Genomic DNA, 27,653 nt, shown 5'->3' with positions numbered 1-27,653 from the left:
AGAGGTGAGGAGGATTCTGGGAGGTCACATGACATCACTCTTATCTCTATTAATAAAACACAGACCTGACCGGAGAGGTGAGGAGGATTCTGGGAGGTCACATGACATCACTCTTATCTCTATTAATAAAACACAGACCTGACCGGAGAGGTGAGGAGGATTCTGGGAGGTCACATGACATCACTCTTATCTCTATTAATAAAACACAGACCTGACCGGAGAGGTGAGGAGGATTCTGGGAGGTCACATGACATCACTCTTATCTCTATTAATAAAACACAGACCTGACCGGAGAGGTGAGGAGGATTCTGGGAGGTCACATGACATCACTCTTATCTCTATTAATAAAACACAGACCTGACCGGAGAGGTGAGGAGGATTCTGGGAGGTCACATGACATCACTCTTATCTCTATTATTAATACAGACCTGACCGGAGAGGTGAGGAGGATTCTGGGAGGTCATATGACATCACTCTTATCTCTATTAATAAAACACAGACCTGACCGGAGGGGTGAGGAGGATTCTGGGAGGTCACATGACATCACTCTTATCTCTATTAATAAAACACAGACCTGACCGGAGAGGTGAGGAGGATTCTGGGAGGTCACATGACATCACTCTTATCTCTATTATTAATACAGACCTGACCGGAGAGGTGAGGAGGATTCTGAGAGGTCACATGACATCACTCTTATCTCTATTAATAAAACACAGACCGGAGAGGTGAGGAGGATTCTGGGAGGTCACATGACATCACTCTTATCTCTATTAATAATACACAGACCTGACCGGAGAGGTGAGGAGGATTCTGGGAGGTCACATGACATCACTCTTATCTCTATTAATAATACACAGACCTGACCGGAGAGGTGAGGAGGATTCTGGGATTCTAACATGATATTCCTATTGGTTCCCCAATACAGAGATTTCCTCTTGTGAAGTCAGGTGATCATATGACCATCACAGTGCCTCCATGTGACTCCCTAAAACCTGAGAGACACAACATGGAGAAGATTCTAGAAGTCACCAAGAAGATGATGGAGCTGCTGACAGGAGAGGTGAGGAGGATTCTGGGACATTATCCAGTAACAGACAAGGGGTGTGTCTGGATGGTGACTGTGACATTGTGTGTGTCAGGTTCCTATAAGGTGTCAGGATGTCACTGTCTATTTCTCCATGGAGGAGTGGGAGTATTTAGAAGGACACAAGGATCTCTACAAGGACGTCATGATGGACAATCAGCCGCCCCTCACATCACCGGGTAAGAGGAGACTTTATTGTAAAGGAGAGAGCAGTACGGAGGCTCCACCTAGATCCCCCATCATCTGATAAACACATAGAAACAATGTATTCAGTCAGTGTGTGTGTTTCCTACAGATGGATCCAGTAATGGGAACCCACCAGAGAGATGTCCCCGTCCTCTGTATTCCCGGGATTCCACACAGGAAGGTCACATTATCCCTCACAGTTACAAGGTTGGTGAGATGGAACATCTAGGACATGGACTCATGGAGATGATATGTGGATTTATATCTTACAGATGATTTTCTCTCTCATTCTCTTGGTTTAGAGTGGAGATCCAATCGATATAGAATTTGAGGTGAAATCAGAAGAAGAAGAGACGTATGTGAGGGATGATCAGCAGTCTATGGAGGAGGATGGAATAACGGGGACATTTATAGAGGAGGACACTCCTACAGAGATCAGCACAGGTGGGTCATTAACACTAAATCCATTCCTCCACCCATACTGCTCACTGATTGGTCCAGAGTAGGGCGGGGACTGGGTGATATCAGCCTGTAATCCCCTGGTCACTTTCCTGAGCTGTGTTCCCCGTCCTGTATTCCTGTATTTCTCTCGGATAATATTCCTTCTCTGTGCTGCAGACACAGTTTACGGGCCAGATTCACGAAGCAGATACGACGGTGTATCTCAGATACACCATCGTATCTCGGATTTTTACTAGTCCTATCTATGCACCTGATTCATAGAACCAGTTACGCATAGATAGGGCTGAGATCCGACAGTGTCACACTGTGTTACACTGTCGGATCTTTTTTTTGATTTAAAAATGGCGCCGGGGGCGTTCCCGCTGATTTACACTGAATAATATGTAAATCAGCGAGATACGCGAAATTCACGAACGTACGCGGACCCGACGCAGTGTTCTTACGTCGTTTCCGTAGCGCGGTACCCGTCGTATACTTACCCCTGCTAAAAGCAGGGGTAAGTATTGTTAAGTATGGCCGTCGTTCCCGCGTCGATTTTGAAATTTCCTACGTCGTTTGCGTACGCCGATTCACGAACACGCGCGTCGCAAGTCCCGCTCACGTCGCAACCACTGACGTCCTATTGACGTCAGTGGGAGCAATGCACGCCGGGAAATTCCCCGGACGACGCATGCGTATTTAAATCGGCGCGGGAGCGCGCCTGATTTAAATATGACACTCCCCTAGCCGCGGAATTTGAATTCCGCCGGGGGAGTTAGGATCCGCCGTCGCAAGTTTGGAGGTAAGTGTGTTGTGAATTTTACACTTTCCTCACAAACTTGCGAGGGCGGATCTTAAAACACATAGGTTACACGGATCTAAAGATCCGCTAACCTTTGTGAATCTGGCCCTACGTCTCTAGACTGGATTTATGGAGATTCTGGCGTTCAGATGGAAGCCATTTATAATCATTGATCGACCTAGGCATGTGCCCTTGCCCCATGCCCGGGTCTAGCAAGATCTCTGACAGAACAATTCTCCCGGGTTACTTGCTCTGTTATTTGCTGGCTGTGCCGGGTGGAGGGATATGTCTGTATAGTCTCAGACCCAAGTCACTGAGTGCAGTCTCAGGAGATGGGAGGCAGCGGTGTGGGATCTCTGCAACTTGTCTCATGTAAACATTTAAGCCTACTAATACACCAGGACTCTCTGACTAAGGTCCATGAATAAAGAAATGATCTGGTAGGAGATCAGAGGACCCATTTACTAGTTACCTTGAGGGGAGAATTGTAAGTTCTTCAGAGACAAAGCTGCCTGATGTGGGCGGAGTCCAGGTTTAGGGGAACCAATCAGCTCATGTCTAGTAATAATCTTTGTATTTCTATTTTAGTAGATGGACGGGAGATGAGGAAAACCTCAGAGGATTGTCTCACTTTGTCTCCAGACTGTAAAGTAGAAGATGAGGACATCGCACAGTATAGTCCAGGAGAAAACCCGACTACCTCAAATGTCCATCCGGCACCACACAGTGTAGATGGACCATCGTATTCCTCTTATCCTGAGGAACCTCAGACTGTGCGGGACGGTGCCGGACCATCGTATTCCTCTTATCCTGAGGAACCTCAGACTGTGCGGGACGGTGCCGGACCATCGTATTCCTCATATCCTGAGGAACCTCAGACTGTGCGGGACGGTGCCGGACCATCGTATTCCTCTTATCCTGAGGAACCCCAGACTGTGCAGGACGGTGCCGGACCATCGTATTCCTCTTATCCTGAGGAACCTCAGACTGTGCGGGACGGTGCTGTCCTTTCAACGGAGAAGAGGTTTTCCTGTACTGAGTGCGGGAAGTTTTTCCTTTTTAAATCTTATCTTAATGAGCATGAAATAACTCACACAGGTGAGAAACCATATTCCTGTTCTGAGTGCGGCAAAAGTTTTTCAAAGAAGTCCTATCTTTCCACACATCAGAGATCGCACACGGGTGAAAAGCTGTTTTCCTGCCCTGAGTGCGGGAAATGTTTCATACAGAAATCAGAACTTTTCATGCATCAACGGTCTCACACGGGGGAGAAGCCGTATTCTTGTCCTGAGTACGGGAAATTATTTTCAGACAAGCGCAATGTCAACAGACATCGAAGGTGCCACAAGGGGGAAAAGCGGCATTCCTGTCCTGAGTGTGGGAAATGTTTTTTAGAGAAGTCCAGTCTTTACAGACATCAGAAAACTCACACGGGGGAAAAGCCATTTTCCTGTTCTGAGTGCGAGAAATGTTTTTTAGAGAAGTCCAGTCTTTACAGACATCAGAAAACTCACACGGGGGAAAAGCCGTTTTCCTGTCCTGAGTGCGAGAAATGTTTTATACAGAAATCAGAACTTTTCACACATCAGAGGTCTCACACGGGGGAGAAGCCGTATTCTTGTCCTGAGTGCGGGAAATGTTTTTCAGACAAGCGCAATCTCAGGAGACACCAAAGGTGCCACACCGGGGAGAAGCCGCATTCCTGTCCTGAGTGCGGGAAATGTTTTTCAAAGAAGTCTGATTTTAACAGACATCAGAGATCTCACACGGGTGAAAAGCCACTTCCCTGTCTTGAGTGCGGGAATTTTTTTTCAAGGAAGTCGCATCTTTTCATACATCAAAGATCTCACAGGGGTGAGAAGCCGTATTCCTGTCCTGAGTGCGGTAAATGTTTTTCACAGAAGTCACATCTTCACAGACATCAGAGGTCTCACACGGGGGAGAAGCCGTATTCCTGTCCTGAGTGAGGGAAATGTTCCTCACTGAAGTCCTGTCTTCCTGTACATCAGGGGTCCCACACAACCCTTGAGGTGTATTAGTGAGTGCGGGAAATGTCTTGTATATGAATGTTGCTGGACATGTGGGGAAGAAGCACACCCTGATATACATCTCAGATATACTCCATGGCTGATCTTCATCATGTAAGAAACAGTTCATAAGGAGATCATAGATCACCAAAGACATGGATGAAGTGTTGTACCGTGTTGGCCATTGATAGCAGGAGAAAAATAAAAATGGAGTCATTACCTCTCATTGGCTGAGTACATTTTGTGGTGTAAACTCTTGCAAGAGGTCTGTTTTCTCAAGTCGTCTTCCAGGACGAAACGCGTTAACCCCACCACTTAAAAGGCGGTCCTCTAGGCCTCGTACAGACGAGCGGACAGTCCGATGAAAACGGTCCGCCGGACCGTTTTCATCGGACATGTCCGCTCTGAGATTTCGGTCTGATGGCTGTACACACCATCAAACCGAAATCCCCGCGGACAGACAGCGCGGTGACGTTGACGCTGCCACGTCACCAAACCAGGAAGTAAAATACTTCCACGCATGCGTCGAATCCATTCGACGCATGCGGGAGATATCTGTCCGCTGGTTAGGTGTACTGACCAGCGGACATGTCCGCCGGACAGCTTTCCAGCGGACATGTTTCTTAGCATGCTAAGAAACATTTGTCCGCTGGAAATCTGTCCGCTAGCCTGTACACACGATCGGATCTGTCCCCTGAAACTGGTCCGCGGACCAGTTTCAGCGGACATGTCCGGTCGTGTGTACGAGGCCTTAAAATAAAAGTGACCTCTCATTGGCTGAGTACATTTTGTGGTCTAAGCTATTTTTTTTAAATATATTGAACCAATATGACCAGCGTTCGCCCAGCCGTGATACTTTTTTTTTCTCCCTACAATGATTTCCTATGATTATTTGCTCCATCTAGTGGCCATAATGCTGTATTGCATGACGGTCATGGGAGATCACTGTTAGGGATGGGCTGGATGTTTGAGTTGTAGAACAAACAAACATATGGGGCGTTAAAGGCAAAACGATATATAGTGCAGTCCGTGTAGTATATATAATACAGTGTAGTGTATATAGTGCAGTCCGTGTAATACCGTATTTATCGGGGTATAGCGCGCTCCCGCGTATAGCGCGCACCCCTAAAGTTGCCCCAATTCCTGTGGAAAAAAGATTTTTTGTACTTACAGTTTTGGTGTCTTGCGCGGCGGCCTCGTCGGGTCCAGCGTCCGTCTGCGGCTTCGGGTATCCTTTTTATCGGGTCCGGCGTCCTTCTGCGGCGTCCTGAAAATCAGGGCAAAATCGTGGGTGCGCGGTATACGCCGATACCCGCTTTCCCGCGCCGAGTTTGAATACTGCGCCGACATATACCGAGCGCAGTACACTCGTGTATCGTCGGGCAGGCTCGGCAACTCTCGCGCTGACGTCCTGTACTTCCAGGACGTCAGCGCGAGAGGAGCCGAGACTGGCCGACGATACACGAGTGTACTGCGCTCGGTATATGCCGGCGCGGGTATCGGCGTATACCGCGCACCCACAATTTTGCCCTGATTTTCAGGGCAAAAAAGTGCGCGGTATACGCGGATAAATACGGTATATATAATACAGTGTAGTGTATATAGTGCAGTCCGTGTAGTATATATAATACAGTGGAGGATATATAGTGCAGTCAGTGTAGTGTGTATATATATATATATATATGTAGCGCCTGGCTATTTTCATGTTAAATTTAGGAAAAAGTTCTGAGAAATAGTTGGCTCTGAACTAGTTTGAGGGCCAGATTCACGTAGCGCAGCGGATCTATAGATCCGCTCGATCTACGTGAATTAAGATCCGCTCCCGCAAGTTTAGGAGGCAAGTGGCTAATTCACAAACCACTTACCTCCAAACTTGCGACGGCGGATCCTAAATCCCCCGGCGGAATTCAAATTCCGCGGCTAGGGGAGTGTACTATTTAAATCAGGCGCGTTCCCGCGCCGATTTAAGTGCGCAGGCGCCGTCCGCGAAATTTCCCGGCGTGCATTGCTCCCACTGACGTCGCTAGGACGTCAGTGGTTGCGACGCTTACGTAAACGACGTCCGTCCGTATTCGAGAACGACTTAGGCAAACGACGTAGGAAAATTCAAATTCGACGCGGGAACGACGGCTATACTTAACATTGGCTGCGCCTGATAAAAGAAGGGGTAAGTATACGACGGAAAACCGCTACGGAAACGACGTAAGAACACTGCGACGGGTCCGCGTACGTTCGTGAATTTGCGTATCTCGCTGATTTACATATTATTTATCGTAAATCAGCGGGAACGCCCCCGGCGCCATTTTTAAATTGAAAAAAAGATCTGACAGTGTAACACTGTCAGATCTTAGCCCTATCTATGCGTATCTGATTCTATGAACCAGGCGCATAGATAGACCAGTGTAAGTCAGAGATACGATGGTGTATCTGTAGATAATACACCGTCGTATCTCTTTGTGAATCTGGCACTGATTGTTTAAATTTGGGTCTCTGCTCTAGCTTGGCTGTACTTTGGGCTATCCTTTTGCCCGGGGACTCCCGTCACCCCCGGACGGCAGGTGGCAGCAGTGGGGTCAAGTGTGTCTGAGTATCACTCCTTAGCGGCCTAGCGGGGGTGGGCCACCTCACTGTGCATGCTGGGGAGGGGTATAAAGGGGGCAGACTCCATTCGCTCAAGGTTCTTCCTCGTGTGGCACCCACCATTGGGATAGCCATTCCACGACACCCCCGCATATGGCCCTCCTGGCCGGGGGGGGTGCGTGGGTAGCAGTGTTCCTGGTTCCGGGACCACGTTGGCCCGGAGCAATTGATCTGCTGTGTGGGCCCAGTGATCGACTGGGTCCCCAATCTGAAGGTGGTACCGGGCTGTCCGTCCAATTGGAGGAAGCTGACCTATGAGGAGTCTGTCCGAAGGATACCAAGCACGAGGCTGGTGTTCCAGGAGGGGCCTGTCCATTCATCGGGGGACCACCTGGGTTCTGACAGGCTGGATGTTGGTCGCCTGTCAGTTGCTAATTTTGCAAAACTACCTGAAGGAGATCCGGGTGCTGAATCTACTGAGAGAGGATTCCGGACCATAATTGTCTCCAATCTTTTGGGAGGGTCTGTGGCAAAGATTCTAAGTTCGAGTGACACTCTGGCTGCCAGGCTGGTGAGAGAGGCCTGTCCAGGTGCGCTATGCCCACTCCGACTACCAGACGGTGAGAGAGGCCTGTCCAGGTGCGCTATACCCACTCCGACTACCAGGCTGGTGAGAGAGGCCTGTCCAGGTGCGCTATGCCCACTCCGACTACCAGGCTGGAGAGAGAGGCCTGTCCAGGTGCGCTATACCCACTCCGACTACCAGGCTGGAGAGAGAGGCCTGTCCAGGTGCGCTATGCCCACTCCGACTACCAGGCTGGTGAGAGAGGCCTGTCCAGGTGCGCTATGCCCACTCCGACTACCAGGCTGGAGAGAGAGGCCTGTCCAGGTGCGCTATACCCACTCCGACTACCAGGCTGGAGAGAGAGGCCTGTCCAGGTGCGCTATGCCCACTCCGACTACCAGGCTGGTGAGAGAGGCCTGTCCAGGTGCGCTATGCCCACTCCGGCTAGAGTGGCAAAGTAAAGTATCGTTGGAAGCAGGACTGTTTCCCGTATTCAGTTACACCGGAATCTGCTGTCTCCATCACCTTTCTACTGTTTAATCGTTTTTCCCGGCTGGGTAATAAAAGCACAGAAAAGACAAAAACAAACCAACAGCTCCTTCAGGGCTAGTGCTACATATATAACACAGTGGAGAATATATAGTGCATTCAGTGTAGTATATATAATACAGTGTAGAGTATATAGTGGAGTCAGTGTAGTATACAGTACCGTATTTATCGCGGTATAACGCGCTCCCGAGTATACCGCGCACCCCCAAAGTTGACCCGAATCCTGTGGAAAAAACGTTTTTTTTGTACTTACAGTTTTGGTGTCTTGCGCGGCGTCCATCGGCGGCCTCGTTGGGGTCCGGCGTTCGTCTGCGGCTTCGGGTGTCCTCTTCGGCGGGTCCGGCGTCCTTCTGCGGCTTCGGGTGTCCTTCTGCGGCTTCGGGTGTCCTTCTGCGGCGGGTCCGGTGTCCTCTTCGGCGGGTCCGGTGTCCTCTTCGGCGGGTCCGGCGTCCTTCTGCGGCGTCCTCCCCGCGCCGAGTTTGAATACTGCGCCGACATATACAGAGCGCAGTACACTCGTGTATTGTCGGCAATGCTCGGCTACCCGCGCTGACGTCCTGTACGTCCAGGACGTGAGCGCGGAAGGAGCCGAGACTGCCCGACTATACCCGAGTGTACTGCGCTCGGTATATGTCGGCGCAGTATTCAAAACTCGGCGCGGGAAAGCGGGTATGGGCGTATACCGCGCACCCACGATTTTGCCCTGATTTTCAGGGCAAAAAAGTGCGCGGTATACGCCGATAAATACGGTATATAATACAGTGGAGAATATATAGTGCAGTCAGTCTAGTATATATAATACAGTGCAGAGTATATAGTGCAGTCAGTGTAGTATATATAATACAATGGAGAGTATATAGTGCAGTCAGTGTAATATATATAATACAATGGAGAGTATATAGTGCAGTCAGTGTAATATATATAATACAGTGAAGGATATAGTGCAGTCAGTGTAATATATATGTAGTATATATAATACAGTGTTGCCAACCCCCCGAGGTGGACAGAGGCTGCGGACATACTGCAGGAGGTGGACAGAGGCTGCGGACATACTGCAGGAGGTGGAAAGAGACTGCGGTCTGCGGACATACTGCAGGAGGTGGAAAGAGACTGCGGTCTGCGGACATACTGCAGGAGGTGGAAAGAGGCTGCGCTCTGCGGACATACTGCAGGAGGTGGAAAGAGGCTGCGGACATACTGCAGGAGGTGGACAGAGGCTGCGGACATACTGCAGGAGGTGGAAAGAGGCTGCGGACATACTGCAGGAGGTGGACAGAGGCTGCGGACATACTGCAGGAGGTGGAAAAAGGCTGCGGACATACTGCAGGAGGTGGAAAGAGGCTGCGGACATACTGCAGGAGGTGAAAAGAGGCTGCAGACATACTGCAGGAGGTGGACAGAGGCTGCGGACATACTGCAGGAGGTGGGAAGAGGCTGCGGACATACTGCAGGAGGCGAAAAGAGGCTGCAGACATACTGCAGGAGGTGGAAAGAGGCTGCGGACATACTGCAGGAGGCGAAAAGAGGCTGCAGACATACTGCAGGAGGTGGAAAGAGGCTGCGGACATACTGCAGGAGGTGGACAGAGGCTGCAGACATACTGCAGGAGGTGGAAAGAGGCTGCGGACATACTGCAGGAGGCGAAAAGAGGCTGCAGACATACTGCAGGAGGTGGAAAGAGGCTGCGGACATACTGCAGGAGGTGGACAAAGGCTGCAGACATACTGCAGGAGGTGAAAAGAGGCTGCAGACATACTGCAGGAGGTGGACAAAGGCTGCAGACATACTGCAGGAGGTGGAAAGAGACTGCGGTCTGCGGACATACTGCAGGAGGTGGAAAGAGGCTGCGCTCTGCGGACATACTGCAGGAGGTGGAAAAAGGCTGCGGACATACTGCAGGAGGTGGACAGAGGCTGCGGACATACTGCAGGAGGTGGAAAGAGGCTGCGGACATACTGCAGGAGGTGGACAGAGGCTGCAAACATACTGCAGGAGGTGGAAAGACTGCGGTCTGCGGACATACTGCAGGAGGTGGACTGAGGCTGCGGACATACTGCAGGAGGTGGACTGAGGCTGCGGACATACTGCAGGAGGTGGACAGAGGCTGCGGACATACTGCAGGAGGTGGACTGAGGCTGCGGACATACTGCAGGAGGTGGACTGAGGCTGCGGACATACTGCAGGAGGTGGACAGAGGCTGCGGACATACTGCAGGAGGTGGACTGAGGCTGCGCTCTGCGGACATACTGCAGGAGGTGGAAAGAGGCTGCGGACATACTGCAGGAGGTGAAAAGAGGCTGCAGACACACTGCAGGAGGTGAAAAGAGGCTGCAGACATACTGCAGGAGGTGGAAAGAGGCTGCAGACATACTGCAGGAGGTGGACAAAGGCTGCAGACATACTGCAGGAGGTGGAAAGAGACTGCGGTCTGCGGACATACTGCAGGAGGTGGAAAGAGACTGTGGTCTGCGGACATACTGCAGGAGGTGGACAGAGGCTGCGGACATACTGCAGGAGGTGGACAGAGGCTGCGAATATACTCCATAAGGTCGGACAGAGGCTGCAAATATGATAGTGTCCTCCTCACCCAATGTAGCCTCCTCCTCTGTCCACCATCATATTACTTCACCACATCATCAGTATGCTGTGTCCTCCTCCTGTGCCCCTTTCACCTCTCCACAGGTTAGGGCAGCACTGACATGTGGAGAGGTGAAAGGGCCACAGGAGGAGGACACAGCATACTTATGATGTGGAGAAGTAATATGATGGTGGACAGAGCACATCAGTCTATCTGTCCCTCCCCTGCATGCCACAGCTTCACCCTCTGGGCTCCCAGCGATCTCCTCCTCTCACTTTGATATCCCCCCCCTCCTCCTCCTCACCCCTGCTCGGCTCCTCTGCCTATGGCGAGTGCACTGCATGAGCCAGCGACCACCACAGTGTCCCGAGTCCCGATAGTCTATTCAAAAATGGTGCCGGGTGGCGCCATTACATTACTGCGCATGGGCCGTCCGACCGAGCTTATACAAGCCTTCCCGAGCCTGGCCGGCTTCGGAATACCCGATGCCCGTAACAGACTTTAACGGGCACCCTGAAAAGGGGGTTAAATTTACGGGCTGCCTTTAAATTTACGGGCGGTTGGCAACACTGATGCAAGGTATATAGGGCCAGATTCACGCAGAAGTGCGGCGGCGTAACGTATCATAGATATATGATATATTTTCATCGCAAGTGCCTGATTCACAAAGCACTTGCGATGAAAACTACGCCGGCTGCCTCCGGCGCAAGGCGGGCCAATTTAAATGGGCGTGTGCCATTTAAATTAGGCGCGCTCCCGCGACGGACCTACTGCGAAATGCTGCGTTTCTTAACTCCCGCCGTGCTTTGCGCGCCGTGACGTCATTTTTTCGAACGGCGTCCTGCGTATCGTAATTCCGTATTCCCGGACGGCTTACGCAAACGACGTTATTTTTTACATTTCGACGCGGGAACGACGGCCATACTTTAGACAGCAATACGTTTGCTGACTAAAGTTAGGGCACCAAAAACGACGACTAACTTTGCGACGGGAAAATTGACTAGCGGCGACGTATCTCTTTGGTGAATCTGGCCCCTAGTGTCATCAGTATAGTATATATAATACATTCCAGAGTATATACTGCAGTCAGTGTAATATATATAATACAGTGGAGGATATATAGTGCCCTTTTACTTTTCTATAAAATATTTCTATCCCACTTGGTGGGACTGGAGATTTCTCCATCTATAAAGATATAGGGCCAGATTCACGTAGATCAGCGGATCTATAGATCCGCTCGATCTACGTGAATTAAGATCCGCTCCCGCAAGTTTAGGAGGCAAGTGGCTAATTCACAAACCACTTACCTCCAAACTTGCGGCGGCGGATCCCAAATCCCCCAGCGGAATTCAAATTCCGCGGCTAGGGGGAGTGTACTATTTAAATCAGGCGCGTTCCCGCGCCGATTTAAATGCGCATGCGCCGTCCGGGGAATTTCCCGGCGTGCATTGCTCCAACTGACGTCACTAGGACGTCAGTGGTTTCGACGTGAGCGTGACTTGCGACGCGCGTGTTTGTGAATCGGCGTACGCAAACGACGTTAGAAAATTCAAATTCAATGCGGGAACGCCGGCTATACTTAACATTGACTGCGCCTGATAAAAGCAGGGGTAAGTATACGACGGGAAAGCCGCTACGGAAACGTCGTAAGAAGACTGCGTCGGGTCCGCGTACGTTCGTGAATTTGCGTATCTCGCTGATTTACATATTATTCAAGGTAAATCAGCGGGAACGCCCCCGGCGCCATTTTTAAATCGAAAATAAGATCCGACAGTGTAACACATTGTAACACTGTCGGATCTAAGCCCTATCTATGCGTAACTGATTCTATGAATAGATAAGACCAGTGTAAGTCAGAGATACGATGGTGTATCTGGAGATACACCGTCGTATCTCTTTGTGAATCTGGCCCATACAGTACATTCACACACAGCACAAGGCCGTGTTCTCACTACAAGATGTTTCTCAGGGCTGCAGTTCCTCTGAGCTCCACAAGATGGTGATCTCACATCTACCCAATACAGGAAGTCTCTATGAACGACAGGAAGTGATGTCAGGTACAAACAGGAAGGTCCGGGTGAGAGCTGAGTCAGCAGGGAACAAAGAGACAGTATTGTTGGAGCTGGCAGCAGATACAGTATTAAGATCTTATTTTCTATTTACGCCGAGAAACAAAAGGACGTCATGATGGAGAATCAGCCGCCCCTCACATCACCGGGTAAGAGGAGACTTTATTGTAAAGGAGAGAGCAGTACGGAGGCTCCACCTAGATCCCCCATCATCTGATAAACACATAGAAACAATGTATTCAGTCAGTGTGTGTGTTTCCTACAGATGGATCCAGTAATGGGAACCCACCAGAGAGATGTCCCCGTCCTCTGTATTCCCGGGATTCCACACAGGAAGGTCACACGGTATCTGACAGTGACAAGGTTGGTGGAATGGAACATCTACAGTAGAACATGGGCTCGTGGAGATAATGTGTGGATTTTTTTTATGTGACCTAATAATTTACAGATAATATTTTTTATAATTCTCTTGGTTTAGGGTGAAAATCTGTTGGATACAACCGTTGAGGGTAATGCAGAAGAAGTGTTGTATGTGTGGGATGATCAGCAGTCTATAGCGGAGGAAATAATAGAGGAGGACACTCCTACAGAGATCAGCACAGGTAAGTCATTAACACTAAATCCATTCCTCCACCCATACTGCTCACTGATTGGTCCAGAGTAGGGCGGGGACTGGGTGATATCAGCCTGTAATCCTCTGGTCACTTTCCTGAGCTGTGTTCCCCGTCCTGTATTCCTGTATTTCTCTCGGATAATCTTCCTTCTCTGTGCTGCAGACACAATTTATGTCTCTAGACTGCATTTATGGAGATTCTGGGGTTCAGCTGGCAGCAAAATGTTGATTTTTTCACCATAGGCTGGGTCTTCAAGATCAGTCTAGTCTTCATCTTGGTTGTTCTCCCCCCCATCCTCACTCTCTGACCTCTGGTGGGGCTCAGCCCCGTTGTTATTCATGACTTAAAGCGGGAGTTCAACCATTTCTTTTTTTTTTTTTTTTCCCCTTAGCTTCCTGCTCGTTCGGTCTAGGGGAATCGGCTATTTGTATTAAAATATGATCCGTACTTACCCGTTTTCGAGATGCATCTTCTTCTGTCGCTTCCGGGTATGGGTCTTCGGGAGCCGGCGTTCCTTCTTGATTGACAGTCTTCCGAGAGGCTTCCGACGGTCGCATCCATCGCGTCACTCGTAGCCGAAAGAAGCCGAACGTCGGTGCGGCTCTATACTGCGCCTGCGCACCGACGTTCGGCTTCTTTCGGAAAATCGTGACGCGATGGATGCGACCGTCGGAAGCCTCTCGGAAGACTGTCAATCAAGAAGGAACGCCCATTCCTGCAGCCCATACCCGGAAGTGGCGGAAGAAGATGCATCTCAAAAACGGGTAAGTACGGATCATATTTTAATACAAATAGCCGATTCCCCTAGACAAAACGAGCATAAAGCGAAGGGGAAAATGTGTAGGGTATGGGTGAACCTCCGCTTTAATCATGGATTATATAAGGAAGTGCAGGACTCTGACTAAGATCTTAGGTTAAAGAAATGATCTGGTAGGCGATCAGAGGACCCATTTACTAGTTACCTTGAGGGGGAATTGTAAGATCCTCAGAGACTAAGCTGCCTGATGTGGGCGGAGTCCTGGTTTAGGGGAACCAATCATCTCATGTCTAGTAATAATCTTTGTATTTCTATTTTAGTAGATGGACGGAAGATGAGGAAAACCTCAGAGGCTTGTCTCACTTTGTCTCCAGACTCAGAAGATAAGGACGTCACACAGTATAGTCCAGGAGAAAACCCGACTACCTCACATGTCCGTCCGAAACCTCAGACTGTGAGGGACGGTGCCGTCCTTCCAACAGATAAGAGGTTTTTCTGTACTGAGTGCGGGAAGGGTTTCCGTTTTAAGTGCAAACTTATTGTGCATGAAAGATCTCACACGGGAAAGAAGCTGTTCTCGTGTACTGAGTGCGGGAAACATTTTAAACGTAATGTAGATTTTACTAAACATCAGAGGTCCCACACGGGGAAGGAATCTTATTCCTGTTCTGAGTGTGGGAAATGTTTTTCAGACAAGTACAATTTTCAGAGACATCAGAGAGTGCATGCAGGTGAGAAGCCGTTTTCCTGTTCCCAGTGTGGGAAAAGTTTTGCCCAAAAAGCACATCTGGTCAAACATAAGAGTTCCCACACAGGGGAAAAGCCGTTCCCCTGTCCTGCATGCAGGAAATGTTTTTCAGACAAGTCATATCTTCGCAACCATCTGAAATGGCACACAGGCGAGCAGCCGCATTCCTGTTCCGAGTGCGGGAAAGCTTTTATAGATAAATCAGAAATGTTAAGACATAAAAGGTCTCACATTGGGGAAAAAGCATATTCCTGTTCTGAGTGCGGGAAAAGTTTTGCACAAAAATCTATACTTGTCAAACATCAGAGGTCTCACACGGGGGAAAAGCTTTATTCCTGTCCTGAGTGCGGGAAATGTTTTTCGCAAAAGTCCAATCTTCAAAGACATCAGATATCACACATCGGGGAGAAGCTGTATTCCTGTACCGTGCAAAACCTCTCCCGCACACAGAAGTCCGATCTTTATGTAGATCAGAGAATGCACAAGGGAATAATGCCGTATTCCTGTTCTGAGTGTGGGAAATGTTTTGTAGTAAAATCGGAACTTGCCATCCATCAGAGATCTCACACGGGGGAGAAGCCGCATTCCTGTCCTGAGTGAGGGAAATGTTCCTCACTGAAGTCCTGTCTTCCCTTACATCAGGGGTCCCACACAACCCTCGAGGTGTATTAGTGAGTGCGGGAAATGTCTTGTATATGAATGTTGCTGGACATGTGGGGAAGAAGCACACCCTGATATACACCTCAGATATACTCCATGGCTGATCTTCATCATGTAAGAAACAGTTCATAAGGAGATCAGAGATCACCAAAGACATGGATGAAGTGTTGTAACGTGTTGGCCATTCATGGCAAGATAAAAATAAAAATGGAGTCATTCCCTCTCATTGGCTGAGTACATTTTGTGTTATGGAGACTTAGAGGTCTATTATTCTCTTGCAAGAGGTCTGTTTTCTCAAGTCGTCTTCCAGGACGAAACGCGTTAACCCCACCACTTAAAAGGCGGTCCTCTAGGCCTTTTAAAATAAAAATTGAGTCATTGGCTCTCATCAATTGAGTACATTTTGTGGTTTTTAATTAATTGAACCAATATGACCAGCGCAGTGATACATTTCTTTTTTATTTATTTTTTCCCCCTACCATGATTTCCCATGATTATCAGGTTCATCTAGTGGCCATAATGCTGTATTGCACTTGTATTTTTTTTTAATAATGGAAGTATTTCAGGGAAAAGGGTAATGCCTTTTAGCCACTAGATGGAGCAGACGGTCAAAGGAGATCACTGTTAGGGATTAACTGGATGTTTGAGTTGTAGAACAAACTAACATATGCTTCCAGGCAGACTAAGGCCTCCGTGTGTGTCTGTCGGCTCAGCGGGGATCATTCGTAATCACCGCTGAGCTGTTGGCGGACAGGGCGGTTTCCGCACACTGTGCAGAGACCGCCCTGTCTTTCCTCCGCTCTCCCCTATGGGGAATCGGATAAAGCCGGAGCGTCTGTCCGTCTTCATCCGATCCGTTCCGCCGGACGGAAGAAAAATAGGGTTTTCTTCTGTCCACAAAAGCAGATCTTTGCGGACGTTAGCGGATGCTTCATCCACTAACGGACGCGATCCCATAGGGATGCATTACAAGTCCGTAAACGGACTTGTAATAAACGGACGAACGGTCCGCTAATGTGAAAGGGGCCTAAGGGGACCCCCCAGGCACGATATTTAAAGGAATATTTAAATTTAATTGTTTCACTTTAAGCATTATTAAAATTGCTGCTCCTGAAAAAAATGGTTGTTTTAAAAACTTTTTTTTTTTGCATTGATACATGTCCCCTGGGGCAGGACCCGGGTCACCAAACACTTTTTATGGCAATAACTTGCAAATGAGCACTTTTTATTGTTCACGTCCGTGTCCCATAGACTTTAATAGGGTTTGTGTGTTCGCTAGGGACGAGCTTCACGTTCGACTCGGACATCGTATGTTCGACCGTTCGTCGAATTACGAACGTTATGGGCCGTTCGCGCCAAATTAGAGTGGCGTGTCACGGCCCACAATTCACTGCGGCATCGCAGTGCATTGCTGGCTGATGATTGGCCAAGCATTCACTATGACTATGAGCATGCTTTGGTCAATCACAGCACGTCAAAAAACGGAGAGCCATAATTAGCCAAAGCCAGGGTGGCTTTGGCCAATTATGGCTCAGGGGGTTTAGTAAACGCCCAACACTATATAAGGCCGCCTCCGTGGCAGCCTTGTGTAGTGTGTTGCAGTGGTTGAGAGAGAGAGAGTGTCATTTATTTTTTTTAGTTAGATAGAGCAGGCAGGCAGGCAGGCGAGTCAGTTATAGTTACAGTGTGTAGAGGATATATATGCATCCCAGTTGTTGTGTGTGTATGTATGTGTGTATGTATGTGTATATATATATATATATATATATATATATATATATATATATATATATATATATATATATTTATACACTGTATTGAGTTTAGCTAGATCCACTCTTCCTAATATACTGACAGGCAGGCAGGTGATTGTGCTATCTGCAGTATTTTCACTTGGTGTACTGTGTCCTCTGCACAGTGTGCACCTAAAGCTACTTCAATACATTTGCTGGTGTTCACATATTAAAGCTCCATTCACATCTAGGCGGACGAAATCGCGGCGTTTTGTCCCGCGAATTGCGACCCACACCAAAGAACAAAGCGGACCTCTCCTTGCACCTCATCAGCTGGGATCTCCAACCCCACTATACCTTCAGTCCTCTCTGAAGCCTGCACTGATAGGACTGAAGGTGTAGAATTAGGTGTGTCACAGCCAAGTACTTGCGGGCAATCTACTATCGGTACACCAACGTCAGATTGTACCAAGCAAATTTCCCTGCTACAGGGCCGAAATAAGTTTTCTCTTTTACCTCAGTGGCAGGTTCCCAAACGCCACTTTTTCTCACGGTAGGTGATTCCGGCTCTCTACCAGCATGTGGAAGGCAATGTCCATGCCTCACTGGACATGGTGGTCAGTGGTAAGGTGCATATTACCGCTGAATCATGGTCCAGCAGTCATAGACAGGGACATTACCTATTTTTCATGGTGCATTGGGTGACTGCTGACAGCTGGGAAGGATGCAGGACAAGGTACAGTAGTGTTGGAGGTTGTTCTGCCACCACACCTCCAAAATGCTACTACTGGTCATTGTGACACACCTCTCTCCACCCGCTCCTCTTCTTCCTCTGTGGCCTCTTCCTGTGCTGATGTGTCCTCGGAACCAGCCGTGCTCTGTAGGCGTTCAAGGGGCAACGCAGGTAGGTAGGCAAAGAGATGCCATGTGGTGCTTGAGCTGGTGTGCTTGGGGGACAAGAGCCACACTGGGGCAGAGGTTCTGTCAGCTCTGCAGGGGCAGGCTCAGAGGTGGTTGACGCCACGCCAGCTTAAGCCAGGAATGGTGGTTTGCGACAATGGCACCAACCTCCTCTCCGCCCTGCGACAGGGACAACTGACCCATGTCCCCTGTTTTGCTCATGTCCTTAACTTGGTGGTGCAGCGGTTCTTGGGCAGGTACCCGGGCTTACAGGATGTCCTGAAGCAGGCCAGTAAACTCTGTGTGCATTTCCGATGGTCATATAATGCCAGTGCTCGGCTGGCAGACCTCCAAAAGAAATACAACCTGCCCAAGAACCGCCTAATCTCTGACATGCCCACCAGGTGGAACTCTACGTTGGCCATGCTGCAGCAGCTGCACACGCAGCAGAGGGCTGTGACGGTATTGGTATGATATCCCCGTCAAACAGTCCCTTCTTCCCATAACAGAACATCACAGAATCATCCACACATGAGACAAGCTTACTGCTGGAACCAGACAGACTTTTAATGGTATAACACAGAGCTTATATGTGGTTACAACTGTTACAGTGACAATCTCCGCCCCCCCCCTTACACAGTGGGGGGTCTTCAATACAGATCCTTTGAAATAAGGATATTTCTTTGAACTAATCAGTATCTAGCCGGTTCGGCTCCGCTATGTTTAACCTGATCAGACACATTTCTTTAGACAATGAGATCAGTGACGCTAATTACTAGTTGTACTGAATACATTAACTAGACAGCTCGACCCCGCATATAGAGAGATAATTACCACAATGAAGCAATCAGCATAATTAACATGAGCCACTTATCTAATCACAGTAACCAGTAAACACAGGGCTTTTCCACACAACACACTAGAGCAATTAACATTTGAAACAGGGCTGGCTGCAGAAGGGTAAATACCATTAACAGCCTTAAACAAGCAGGGAGGATTAACCTGAAGCATATAGGTAAAAAGTCCTTCACAAGGGCCATCAATGAGTATCTGTGCCAATATGGGTCAGGGGAGCTTGGTTTTTTTTCCCCACGCAAGTGGGCCATGATCAGGGATGCATGCACTGTCCTGTCACCATTTGAGGAGGCCACGAGGATGGTGAGCAGTGACAGTGCATGCAACAGTGACACTGTCCCTCTTATTCACCTGTTGGAGCACACGCTGCGTTGAATAATGGACAGGGCCCTTGAGGCAGAACAGAGGGAGGGAGAGGAGGCCTTTCTTACATCTCAAGGCCTTCTTTACCCAGACAGTGTTCCTGCTTGCCCGCCTATTGTGTCAGAATGGAGGTGGAGCCTAGCACTCAGCATCAGCAGCAGTCTTCAAGGGATCAATTGCATTCCCAAGAAACCCATGGACTTTTACGTGACTGGGATGAGGTGGCTGCGGATCCTGTCGTCCTCAGTGACCCAGAGGACTCCACACCGAATGCCTCAGCAAACCTACACTGTATGGCCTCCTTGATCCTGCGGAAGGATCCTTGAAGGATCCTTGTATTCGTGCTATCAAGGAGAGGGATCATTACTGGCTGGCAACCATCCTTAATCCACGTTACAAGGGTAAGGTTGCGGACCTTATGGTGCCGACGCAGAGGGAGCAGAATATAAAAAAATCTTCGGGGGAGCTTGCAGAAAGGTCTGTGCAACGCGTTTCCAGAGACTGGGGGTTACACAATCCTGGTCCTGGACAACGTGTTTCTGAGGTCAGTCAAAGAAGGAGCGGTGGAGAAGGTGGCCATCTGACCGATGCGTTCAGACAATTTTTTAGTCCGCAGCCCCAAGGTATGACCGGTTCCAGCAACCATCGCCAGCGTCTGTTTTACATGGTGCGGGAATACCTAGGGGCAAGATCAGACTTGGGCACCTTTCCCACCGAAAATCCTCTGGCTTACTGGGTCTTGAGGATGGATCACTGGCCAGAGCTTGCACAGTACGCAATTGAGCTACTGGCCTGTCCTGCATCCAGCGTTCTTTCGGAACGCACATTCAGTGCTGCTGGAGGCTTTGTAACCGATCACAGGGTGCGCCTCTCCACCGACTCCGTTGATCGACTGACCTTTATAAAAATGAATCGGGCTTGGATCACCACCAGCTACCAAGCACCTGATGCTGATGTAACTGAGTATTTTTTTTTAAATGTCAGATCCCCTCAAGACTGCCTATGCTGATGCTGAGTGACTATCCTTTTCCTCCTCAATGATCATGCTGATAGCTTGTAAGAACATGTTTGGTTTTGGGCACCGCCACCAGTAACTAAGGCCCAATTTTTCTGCTCCTGTTTAACAGGGGCGTGTAATTACAATTGTTGCTTCAATACTTTGCAGCAGGGCTAATTCCTGCGCTCCAACTAGAGTATCTGTGAGGGGTTGCAGTGTTGTGGCACCAGCACCAGTGCCTAAGGCCCAATTTTTCTGCCCCTGTTCAACAGGGGCATGTAATTACAATTCTTGATCTAATATTTAACAGCAGGGCCCATTCCTCTGCCCACCAAGAGTAACTGTGAGGACTTACAGTGTTAAGGGGCCAGCACCAAAGGCCCGATTTTTCTACCACTGTTCAACAATGGCATGTAATTACAATTCTTGATATAATAGTTCACAGCAGGGCGTTCCAGCGCCCACCAAGACTAACTGTGAGGGCTTACAGTGTTGTGGCAACACCAACACCTAGGGCCCAAATTTCTGCAGAGTATATACGGCAGGCCCCTACTTTCAAACATACAACTTACAAACGACTCCTACTTGCAAACGAAAGGAGACAACAGGAAGTGAGAGGAAATCTACCCCTAGGAAGGGAAATTCTCTTCTGTAAGAGGTGTCTCCTGTCCACTGATGCTTTATCACCAATCCTTGTTTCACTAATAAAAACAAATTTTCAAAAAATCATTTGTCATTGGGACAGAAAGTGAGGTGCAATCTTCTGAACACGGGGCACAGACACTACACTTTAAAAAAAAGTACCAGTTCACAATTACAAACAGATTCTACTTAACAACAAACCTACAGTCCCTGTCTTGTTTGCACTGCCTGTATACTGCTGTTCAAAGTATATAGTGCCAAAGGGGCTGGTAATGACTTGAGGAGAGGGGGGGAAACCCATGCTATTTTTATTAAATGATTTTCATCCATATTCCAGGGACCAGATATTCCATTAAATCCGCAAGCAGTTTTAAATGACTTTTTTCCTATAGTAATGTAATTTTGTGCAGGGACAGTTCTAAACACGTGCCACTTCACAGGCACACTATAGACACCCAGCAAGTACGAAATTTAAAGGAATTTTTCAATTTTTTTTTTCACTTAATGCATCATTAAAATCACTGCTCCCGAAAAAAAGTCTGTTTTTAAAACTTTTTTTGCATTGCATGTTCCCTGGGGCAAGACCCGGGTTCCCAACCCCGTTTTAGGACAATAACTTGCAAATTAGGCTTTAAAAGTAGCACTTTGGATTTTGAACGTTCGAGTCCCATAGACTTCAATGGGGTTGTAAAGTTTGCGCAAAGGTTCGGTCTGTTCGAAGGTTCTGGTGCAAACCGAACGGTGGGGGGGGGGGGGGGTGTTCGGCTCATCCCTAGTGTTCGCTAGAACTATTTGCCTGTTCGCAGTGTTCAGGTACGAACCAAACCGGGGGAGGGTGTTTGGCCCATACTAAATCGCTGTGTTAATTAAAATATAGCCCGAATTTTTACCTCCTAAGCAAATGCTTCTTACATTCGTTCAACAAATGTTCTATAAAAAGCCCCCTAATGCCCCGTACACACGATCGGAATTTCCGACGTGATAAACTCCGACAGAATTACGTTCAAGCTGTCTTGCATACACACTGTCACACCAAATTCCGATCATCAAGAACACGGTGAGGTACAACACTACGACGAGCCAAGAAAAATGAAGTTCAATGCTTCCGAGCATGCATCGACTTGATTCTGAGCATGCGTGTTTTTTTTTTTCCGATGGAAATTTTTTTCGGCGGAAAAAAAGAGAACATGTTCTCTTACTAACGCCGTTGGAAAAATCCGATAGGGCATGCACAAGTTTGGAATATCCGATGAAAAAATTCTGTCTGACTTTTTTTCCTCAGAAATTTCGATCGTGTGTACGGGGCATTAGTTTCCTTCATCAGACACAGAAAATTGAATACTGTCCGTGATACTTTTTTTTATTTGCACTAAGATATCATTTTTCATGGACGAGCTTTCGGGGTGTGTCCCCTTCTTCAGATATTTTTTTTTTTCCAATTAATTGAACCAATATGACCAGCGTTCGCCCAGCTGTGATACATTTCTTTTTATATTTTTTCCCTTCCATGATTTCCCATGATTATTAGCTCCATCTAGTGCCCATAATGCTGTATTGCACTTTTTATTTTATTTTTTAATCTCCTCTTCTCAAGAGAGAATAAATTCAGTTCCTCTAATCTTTCCTCATAGCTGAGCTCCTCCATGCCTCTTATCAGTTTGGTTGCCCTTGGACAGTTGGGAGGTATGCAGTTGTTACCCGGAAGACAGAAATAGTTCATTGGCATAGGTGTGCGCACGGGGTGTGCCTGGGCACACCCTAATGCCCAGGCACACCCAGGGACGGCGCTCTCTACTGAGAGGAGAGGGCGCCTGGAACTTTTCAATGCGCCCTGTCCTCTACCTGGCTGACTAGCACCAGAAAATGTGTGGCGCGGCAGTGGGCAGCAATCAGCAGCACCCCTGGGGAGATGTGGGCGGCTGGGCATCCATCGCAGAGAGCCCGAGACTCGGGCACCGCCTCCTCCTTGATCTCGTCCCTGACACACCGCCTCCCCTAGGAAGCAAGCGGCCGCAGCGTATTCCATGCTTTTTAGAGCATGGACTGCACCAAGTACCTCTCTGCGCTCTGATGTGAGGCCCGCCGCCCGGAGCTGGAGGACAAACAGGCTCGCCGCTCACTGGGGGCACAGAGCTGTCACCGAGGACGGGCAAGGAGGCACAGGCTGCTGTGGGAGCCGCTGGAAGATTATTGGACGGATCGAAGCAGGAGACTGGCATCATGGTATGGAAGGTACCATCGTACACACACCTGCAGACAGAGACTGGGACAGAGGTGGGACTGCAGGACCAGGGCTTGGGGTCTCTTATCTCCCCCCAATTCCCCCTCCCTCTCTGCAAGCCCCCCCTCTCTCAGCCACCCTACCTTCTCTCTAAGCCCCCCCCCTCTTCTCTCTAAGCCCCCCTCCCTTCTCTCTCAGCCCCTCCCTTTTCTTCAAGCCCCCCTCCCCCTCTCTCAGCCACCCTCCCTTCTCTCTCAACCCCCTCTCTCTAAGCCCCCCTCTCTTATCTCTAAGCCCCCCTCCCTTCTCTCCAAGCCCCCTCCCCCATCTCTCAGCCCCCCTTCCTTCTCTCTCAGCCCCCTCTCTCTAAGCCCCCCTCCCTTCTCTCCAAGCCCCCTTCCCCATCTCTCAAACACCCTCCCTTCTCTCTCCAAGCCCCCTCTCTTCTCTCTAAGCCCCCCTCGCTTCTCTCTCAGCCCCCTCCCTTCTCTCCAAGTCCACCTCTCTCCAAGCCCCCCTCCCTGCTCTCTCAGACCCCTTCTCTCAGCCCTTCCCTCCTCTCTTAGTCCCCTCCCTTCTCTCTTAGCTCAGCCCTCCCCTCTCTCTAAGCCCCCCTCTCTGCTTTCTCAGCCCCCTCTCTCTAAGCCCCCTCCCTTCTTTCTCAGCCCCCTCTCTTTAAGTCCCCCCTCCCTCTTAGCCCTCCTCTTTCGATCAAACCCCTCCCTTCTCTCTCAGCCATCCCCCCTCTTAGCCATCCCTATACTCTCAGCCATCCCCCCTCTCTCTAAGCTCCCCTCCTTTCTCTCTCTGCCCCCCTGTCTCTCAACCATCCCCCTCTCTCAGCCCTCTTCTCTCTAAACCCCCTCCCTCCTCTCTTAGCCCTCCCTATTCTCTCAGCCCCCCCTCTCTCAGCCAACCCGTCTCTATGAGCCCACCCTATTCTCTCAACCCCCCTCTCTCTAAGCCCCCTCCCTTCTCTTTCAGCCCCCCTCTCTCAGCCCTCCCTCTCTCTCAACCCTCCCTCTCTCTCAGCCCTCCCTCTCTCTCAGCCCTCCCTCTCTTTCAGCCCTCCTTCTTTCTCAGCCCTCCCTCCTACACCTCTCTCTCAGCCCTCCCGCCTCTCTCTCTCTCTCAGCCCTCCCTCCTACACCTCTCTCTCTCTCAGACCTCCTTCCTACACCTCTCTCTCTTTCAGCCCTCCCTCCTACACCTCTCTCTCTCAGCCCTCCCACCTCTCTCTCTCAGCCCTCCCTCCTGCACCTCTCTCAGCCCTCCCTCCTACACCTCTCTCTCTCAGCCCTCCCTCCTACACCTCTCTCTCTCAGTCCTCCCTCCTACACCTCTCTCTCTTTCAGCCCTCCCTCCTACACCTCTCTCTCAGCCCTCCCGCCTCTCTCCTACACCTCTCTCAGCCCTCCCTCCTACACCTCTCTCTCTCTCCCAGCCCTCTCTCCTACACCTCTCTCTCTCTCCCAGCCCTCTCTCCTACACCTCTCTCTCTTTCTCTCAGCCCTCTCTCCTACACCTCTCTCTCTCAGCCCTCTCTCCTACACCTCTCTCACTCATCCCTCTCTCCTACACCTCTCTCTCTCTCTCCCTCTCTCCTACACCTCTTTCTCTCTCTCTCAGCCTTCCCTCCTACACCTCTTTCTCTCAGCCCTCCCTCCTACACCTCTCTCTCAGCCCTCCCGCCTCTCTCTCTCTCAGCCCTCCCGCCCCTCTTTCTCTCTCTCTCAGCCCTCCCTCCTACACCTCTCTCTCTCTCAGCCCTCTCTCCTACACCTCTCTCTCTCTCAGCCCTCTCTCCTACACCTCTCTCTCTCAGCCCTCTCTCCTACACCTCTCTCTCTCAGCCCTCTCTCCTACACCTCTCTCTCTCAGCCCTCCCTCCTACACCCCTCTCTCTCTCAGCCCTCCCTCCTACACCCCTCTCTCTCTCAGCCCTCCCTCCTACACCCCTCTCTCTCTCAGCCCTCCCTCCTACACCTCTCTCTCTCTCAGCCCTCTCTCCTACACCTCTCTCTCTCAGCCCTCTCTCCTACACCTCTTTCTCTCTCAGCCCTCTTTCCTACATCTCTCTCTCAGCCCTCTCTACTACACCTCTCTCTCAGCCCTCCCTCCTACACCTTTCTCTCTCTCAGCCCTCTCTCCTACACCTCTCTCTCTCTCAGCCCTCTCTCCTACACCTATTTCTCTCTCTTTGCCCTCTCTCCTACACCTCTCTCTCTCAGCCCTCTCTCCTACACCTCTCTCTCTCTCAGCCCTTCCTCCTACACCTCTCTCTCAGCCCTCTCTCCTACACCTCTCTCTCTCAGCCCTCTCTCCTACACCTCTCTCTCTCAGCCCTCCCTCCTACACCCCTCTCTCTCTCAGCCCTCCCTCCTACACCTCTCTCTCTCTCTCTCTCAGCCCTCTCTCCTACACCTCTCTCTCTCAGCCCTCCCTCCTACACCTCTCTCTCTCTCTCTCTCTCAGCCCTCTCTCCTACACCTCTCTCTCTCAGCCCTCTCTCCTACACCTCTTTCTCTCTCAGCCCTCTTTCCTACATCTCTCTCTCAGCCCTCTCTACTACACCTCTCTCTCAGCCCTCTCTCCTACACCTTTCTCTCTCTCAGCCCTCTCTCCTACACCTCTCTCTCTCTCTCCCTCTCTCAGCCCTCTCTCCTACACCTCTTTCTCTCTCTCTCAGCCTTCCCTCCTACACCTCTTTCTCTCAGCCCTCCCTCCTACACCTCTCTCTCAGCCCTCCCGCCTCTCTCTCTCTCTCAGCCCTCCCGCCCCTCTTTCTCTCTCTCTCAGCCCTCCCTCCTACACCTCTCTCTCTCTCAGCCCTCTCTCCTACACCTCTCTCTCTCTCAGCCCTCTCTCCTACACCTCTCTCTCTCTCAGCCCTCTCTCCTACACCTCTCTCTCTCAGCCCTCTCTCCTACACCTCTCTCTCTCAGCCCTCTCTCCTACACCTCGCTCTCAGCCCTCCCTCCTACACCCCTCTCTTTCTCAGCCCTCCCTCCTACACCCCTCTCTCTCTCAGCCCTCCCTCCTACACCTCTCTCTCTCTCTCAGCCCTCTCTCCTACACCTCTCTCTCTCAGCCCTCTCTCCTACACCTCTTTCTCTCTCAGCCCTCTTTCCTACATCTCTCTCTCAGCCCTCTCTACTACACCTCTCTCTCAGCCCTCTCTCCTACACCTTTCTCTCTCTCAGCCCTCTCTCCTACACCTCTCTCTCTCTCAGCCCTCTCTCCTACACCTATTTCTCTCTCTTTGCCCTCTCTCCTACACCTCTCTCTCTCAGCCCTCTCTCCTACACCTCTCTCTCTCTCAGCCCTTCCTCCTACACCTCTCTCTCAGCCCTCTCTCCTACACCTCTCTCTCTCTCAGCCCTCTCTCCTACACCTCTCTCTCTCAGCCCTCCCTCCTACACCCCTCTCTCTCTCAGCCCTCCCTCCTACACCCCTCTCTCTCTCAGCCCTCCCTCCTACACCTCTCTCTCTCAGCCCTCTCTCCTACACCTCTCTCTCTCAGCCCTCTCTCCTACACCTCTTTCTCTCTCAGCCCTCTTTCCTACATCTCTCTCTCAGCCCTCTCTACTACACCTCTCTCTCAGCCCTCTCTCCTACACCTTTCTCTCTCTCAGCCCTCTCTCCTACACCTCTCTCTCTCTCTCAGCCCTCTCTCCTACACCTCTCTCAGCCCTCTCTCCTACACCTATTTCTCTCTCTCAGCCCTCTCTCCTACACCTCTCTCTCTCAGCCCTCTCTCTCTCTCTCAGCCCTTCCTCCTACACCTCTCTCTCTCAGCCCTCTCTCCTACACCTCTCTCTCTCAGCCCTCTCTCCTACACCTCTCTCTCTCAGCCCTCTCTCCTACACCTCTCTCTCTCAGCCCTCTCTCCTACACCTCTCTCTCTCTCTCTCTCTCAGCCCTCTCTCCTACACCTCTCTCTCTCTCTCTCTCAGCCCTCCCTCCAACCAGCAAATTGAACAAAAAAATCTGTGCACATGTACCAATTGATTTCTAAAAGCGTGTGAGTGTGTGTGTGTGTGTGTGTGTGTGTGTGTGTGTGTGTGTGTGTGTATATATATATATATATATATATATATATATATATATATATATATATATATATACACACACATACACATACATGTGTGTTTGAGCTTTGGGGTGCACACCCTAATGTAATAGGCTGCGCACGCCTATGTTCATTGGTCAAGGAACCCCTAGAAACCTTTGGAGGAACCCTGGCTGAGAAAGTCTGGACTAGGCAGTAATATATTTCTAT

General features: G+C 49.9%; 1 protein-coding gene, 1 long non-coding RNA gene and 1 pseudogene across 2 annotated transcripts in view; all 3 read left to right on the top strand.

Moving 5' to 3' along the window:
* The window catches only part of LOC120909614 (zinc finger protein OZF-like), a 713,034-nt gene that overhangs the window by 463,056 nt on the left and 222,325 nt on the right, over nt 1-27,653 (top strand). The gene's annotated exons all lie outside the window — the stretch shown is intronic.
* On the top strand, nt 2,643-5,454 carry LOC120909812 (annotated as a pseudogene).
* LOC120909660 lies at nt 13,203-14,590 on the top strand. Its single transcript, XR_005741321.1, has 3 exons — nt 13,203-13,244; nt 13,360-13,483; nt 14,573-14,590. It is a non-coding gene; the product is annotated as an uncharacterized LOC120909660 (long non-coding RNA).

Source organism: Rana temporaria, chromosome 8 (assembly GCF_905171775.1).
Source record: "Rana temporaria chromosome 8, aRanTem1.1, whole genome shotgun sequence".
Lineage (NCBI taxonomy): Eukaryota > Metazoa > Chordata > Amphibia > Anura > Ranidae > Rana > Rana temporaria.
Note: the sequence above shows the minus strand (reverse complement) of the source record. Positions and strands in the feature narration are given on the sequence as shown.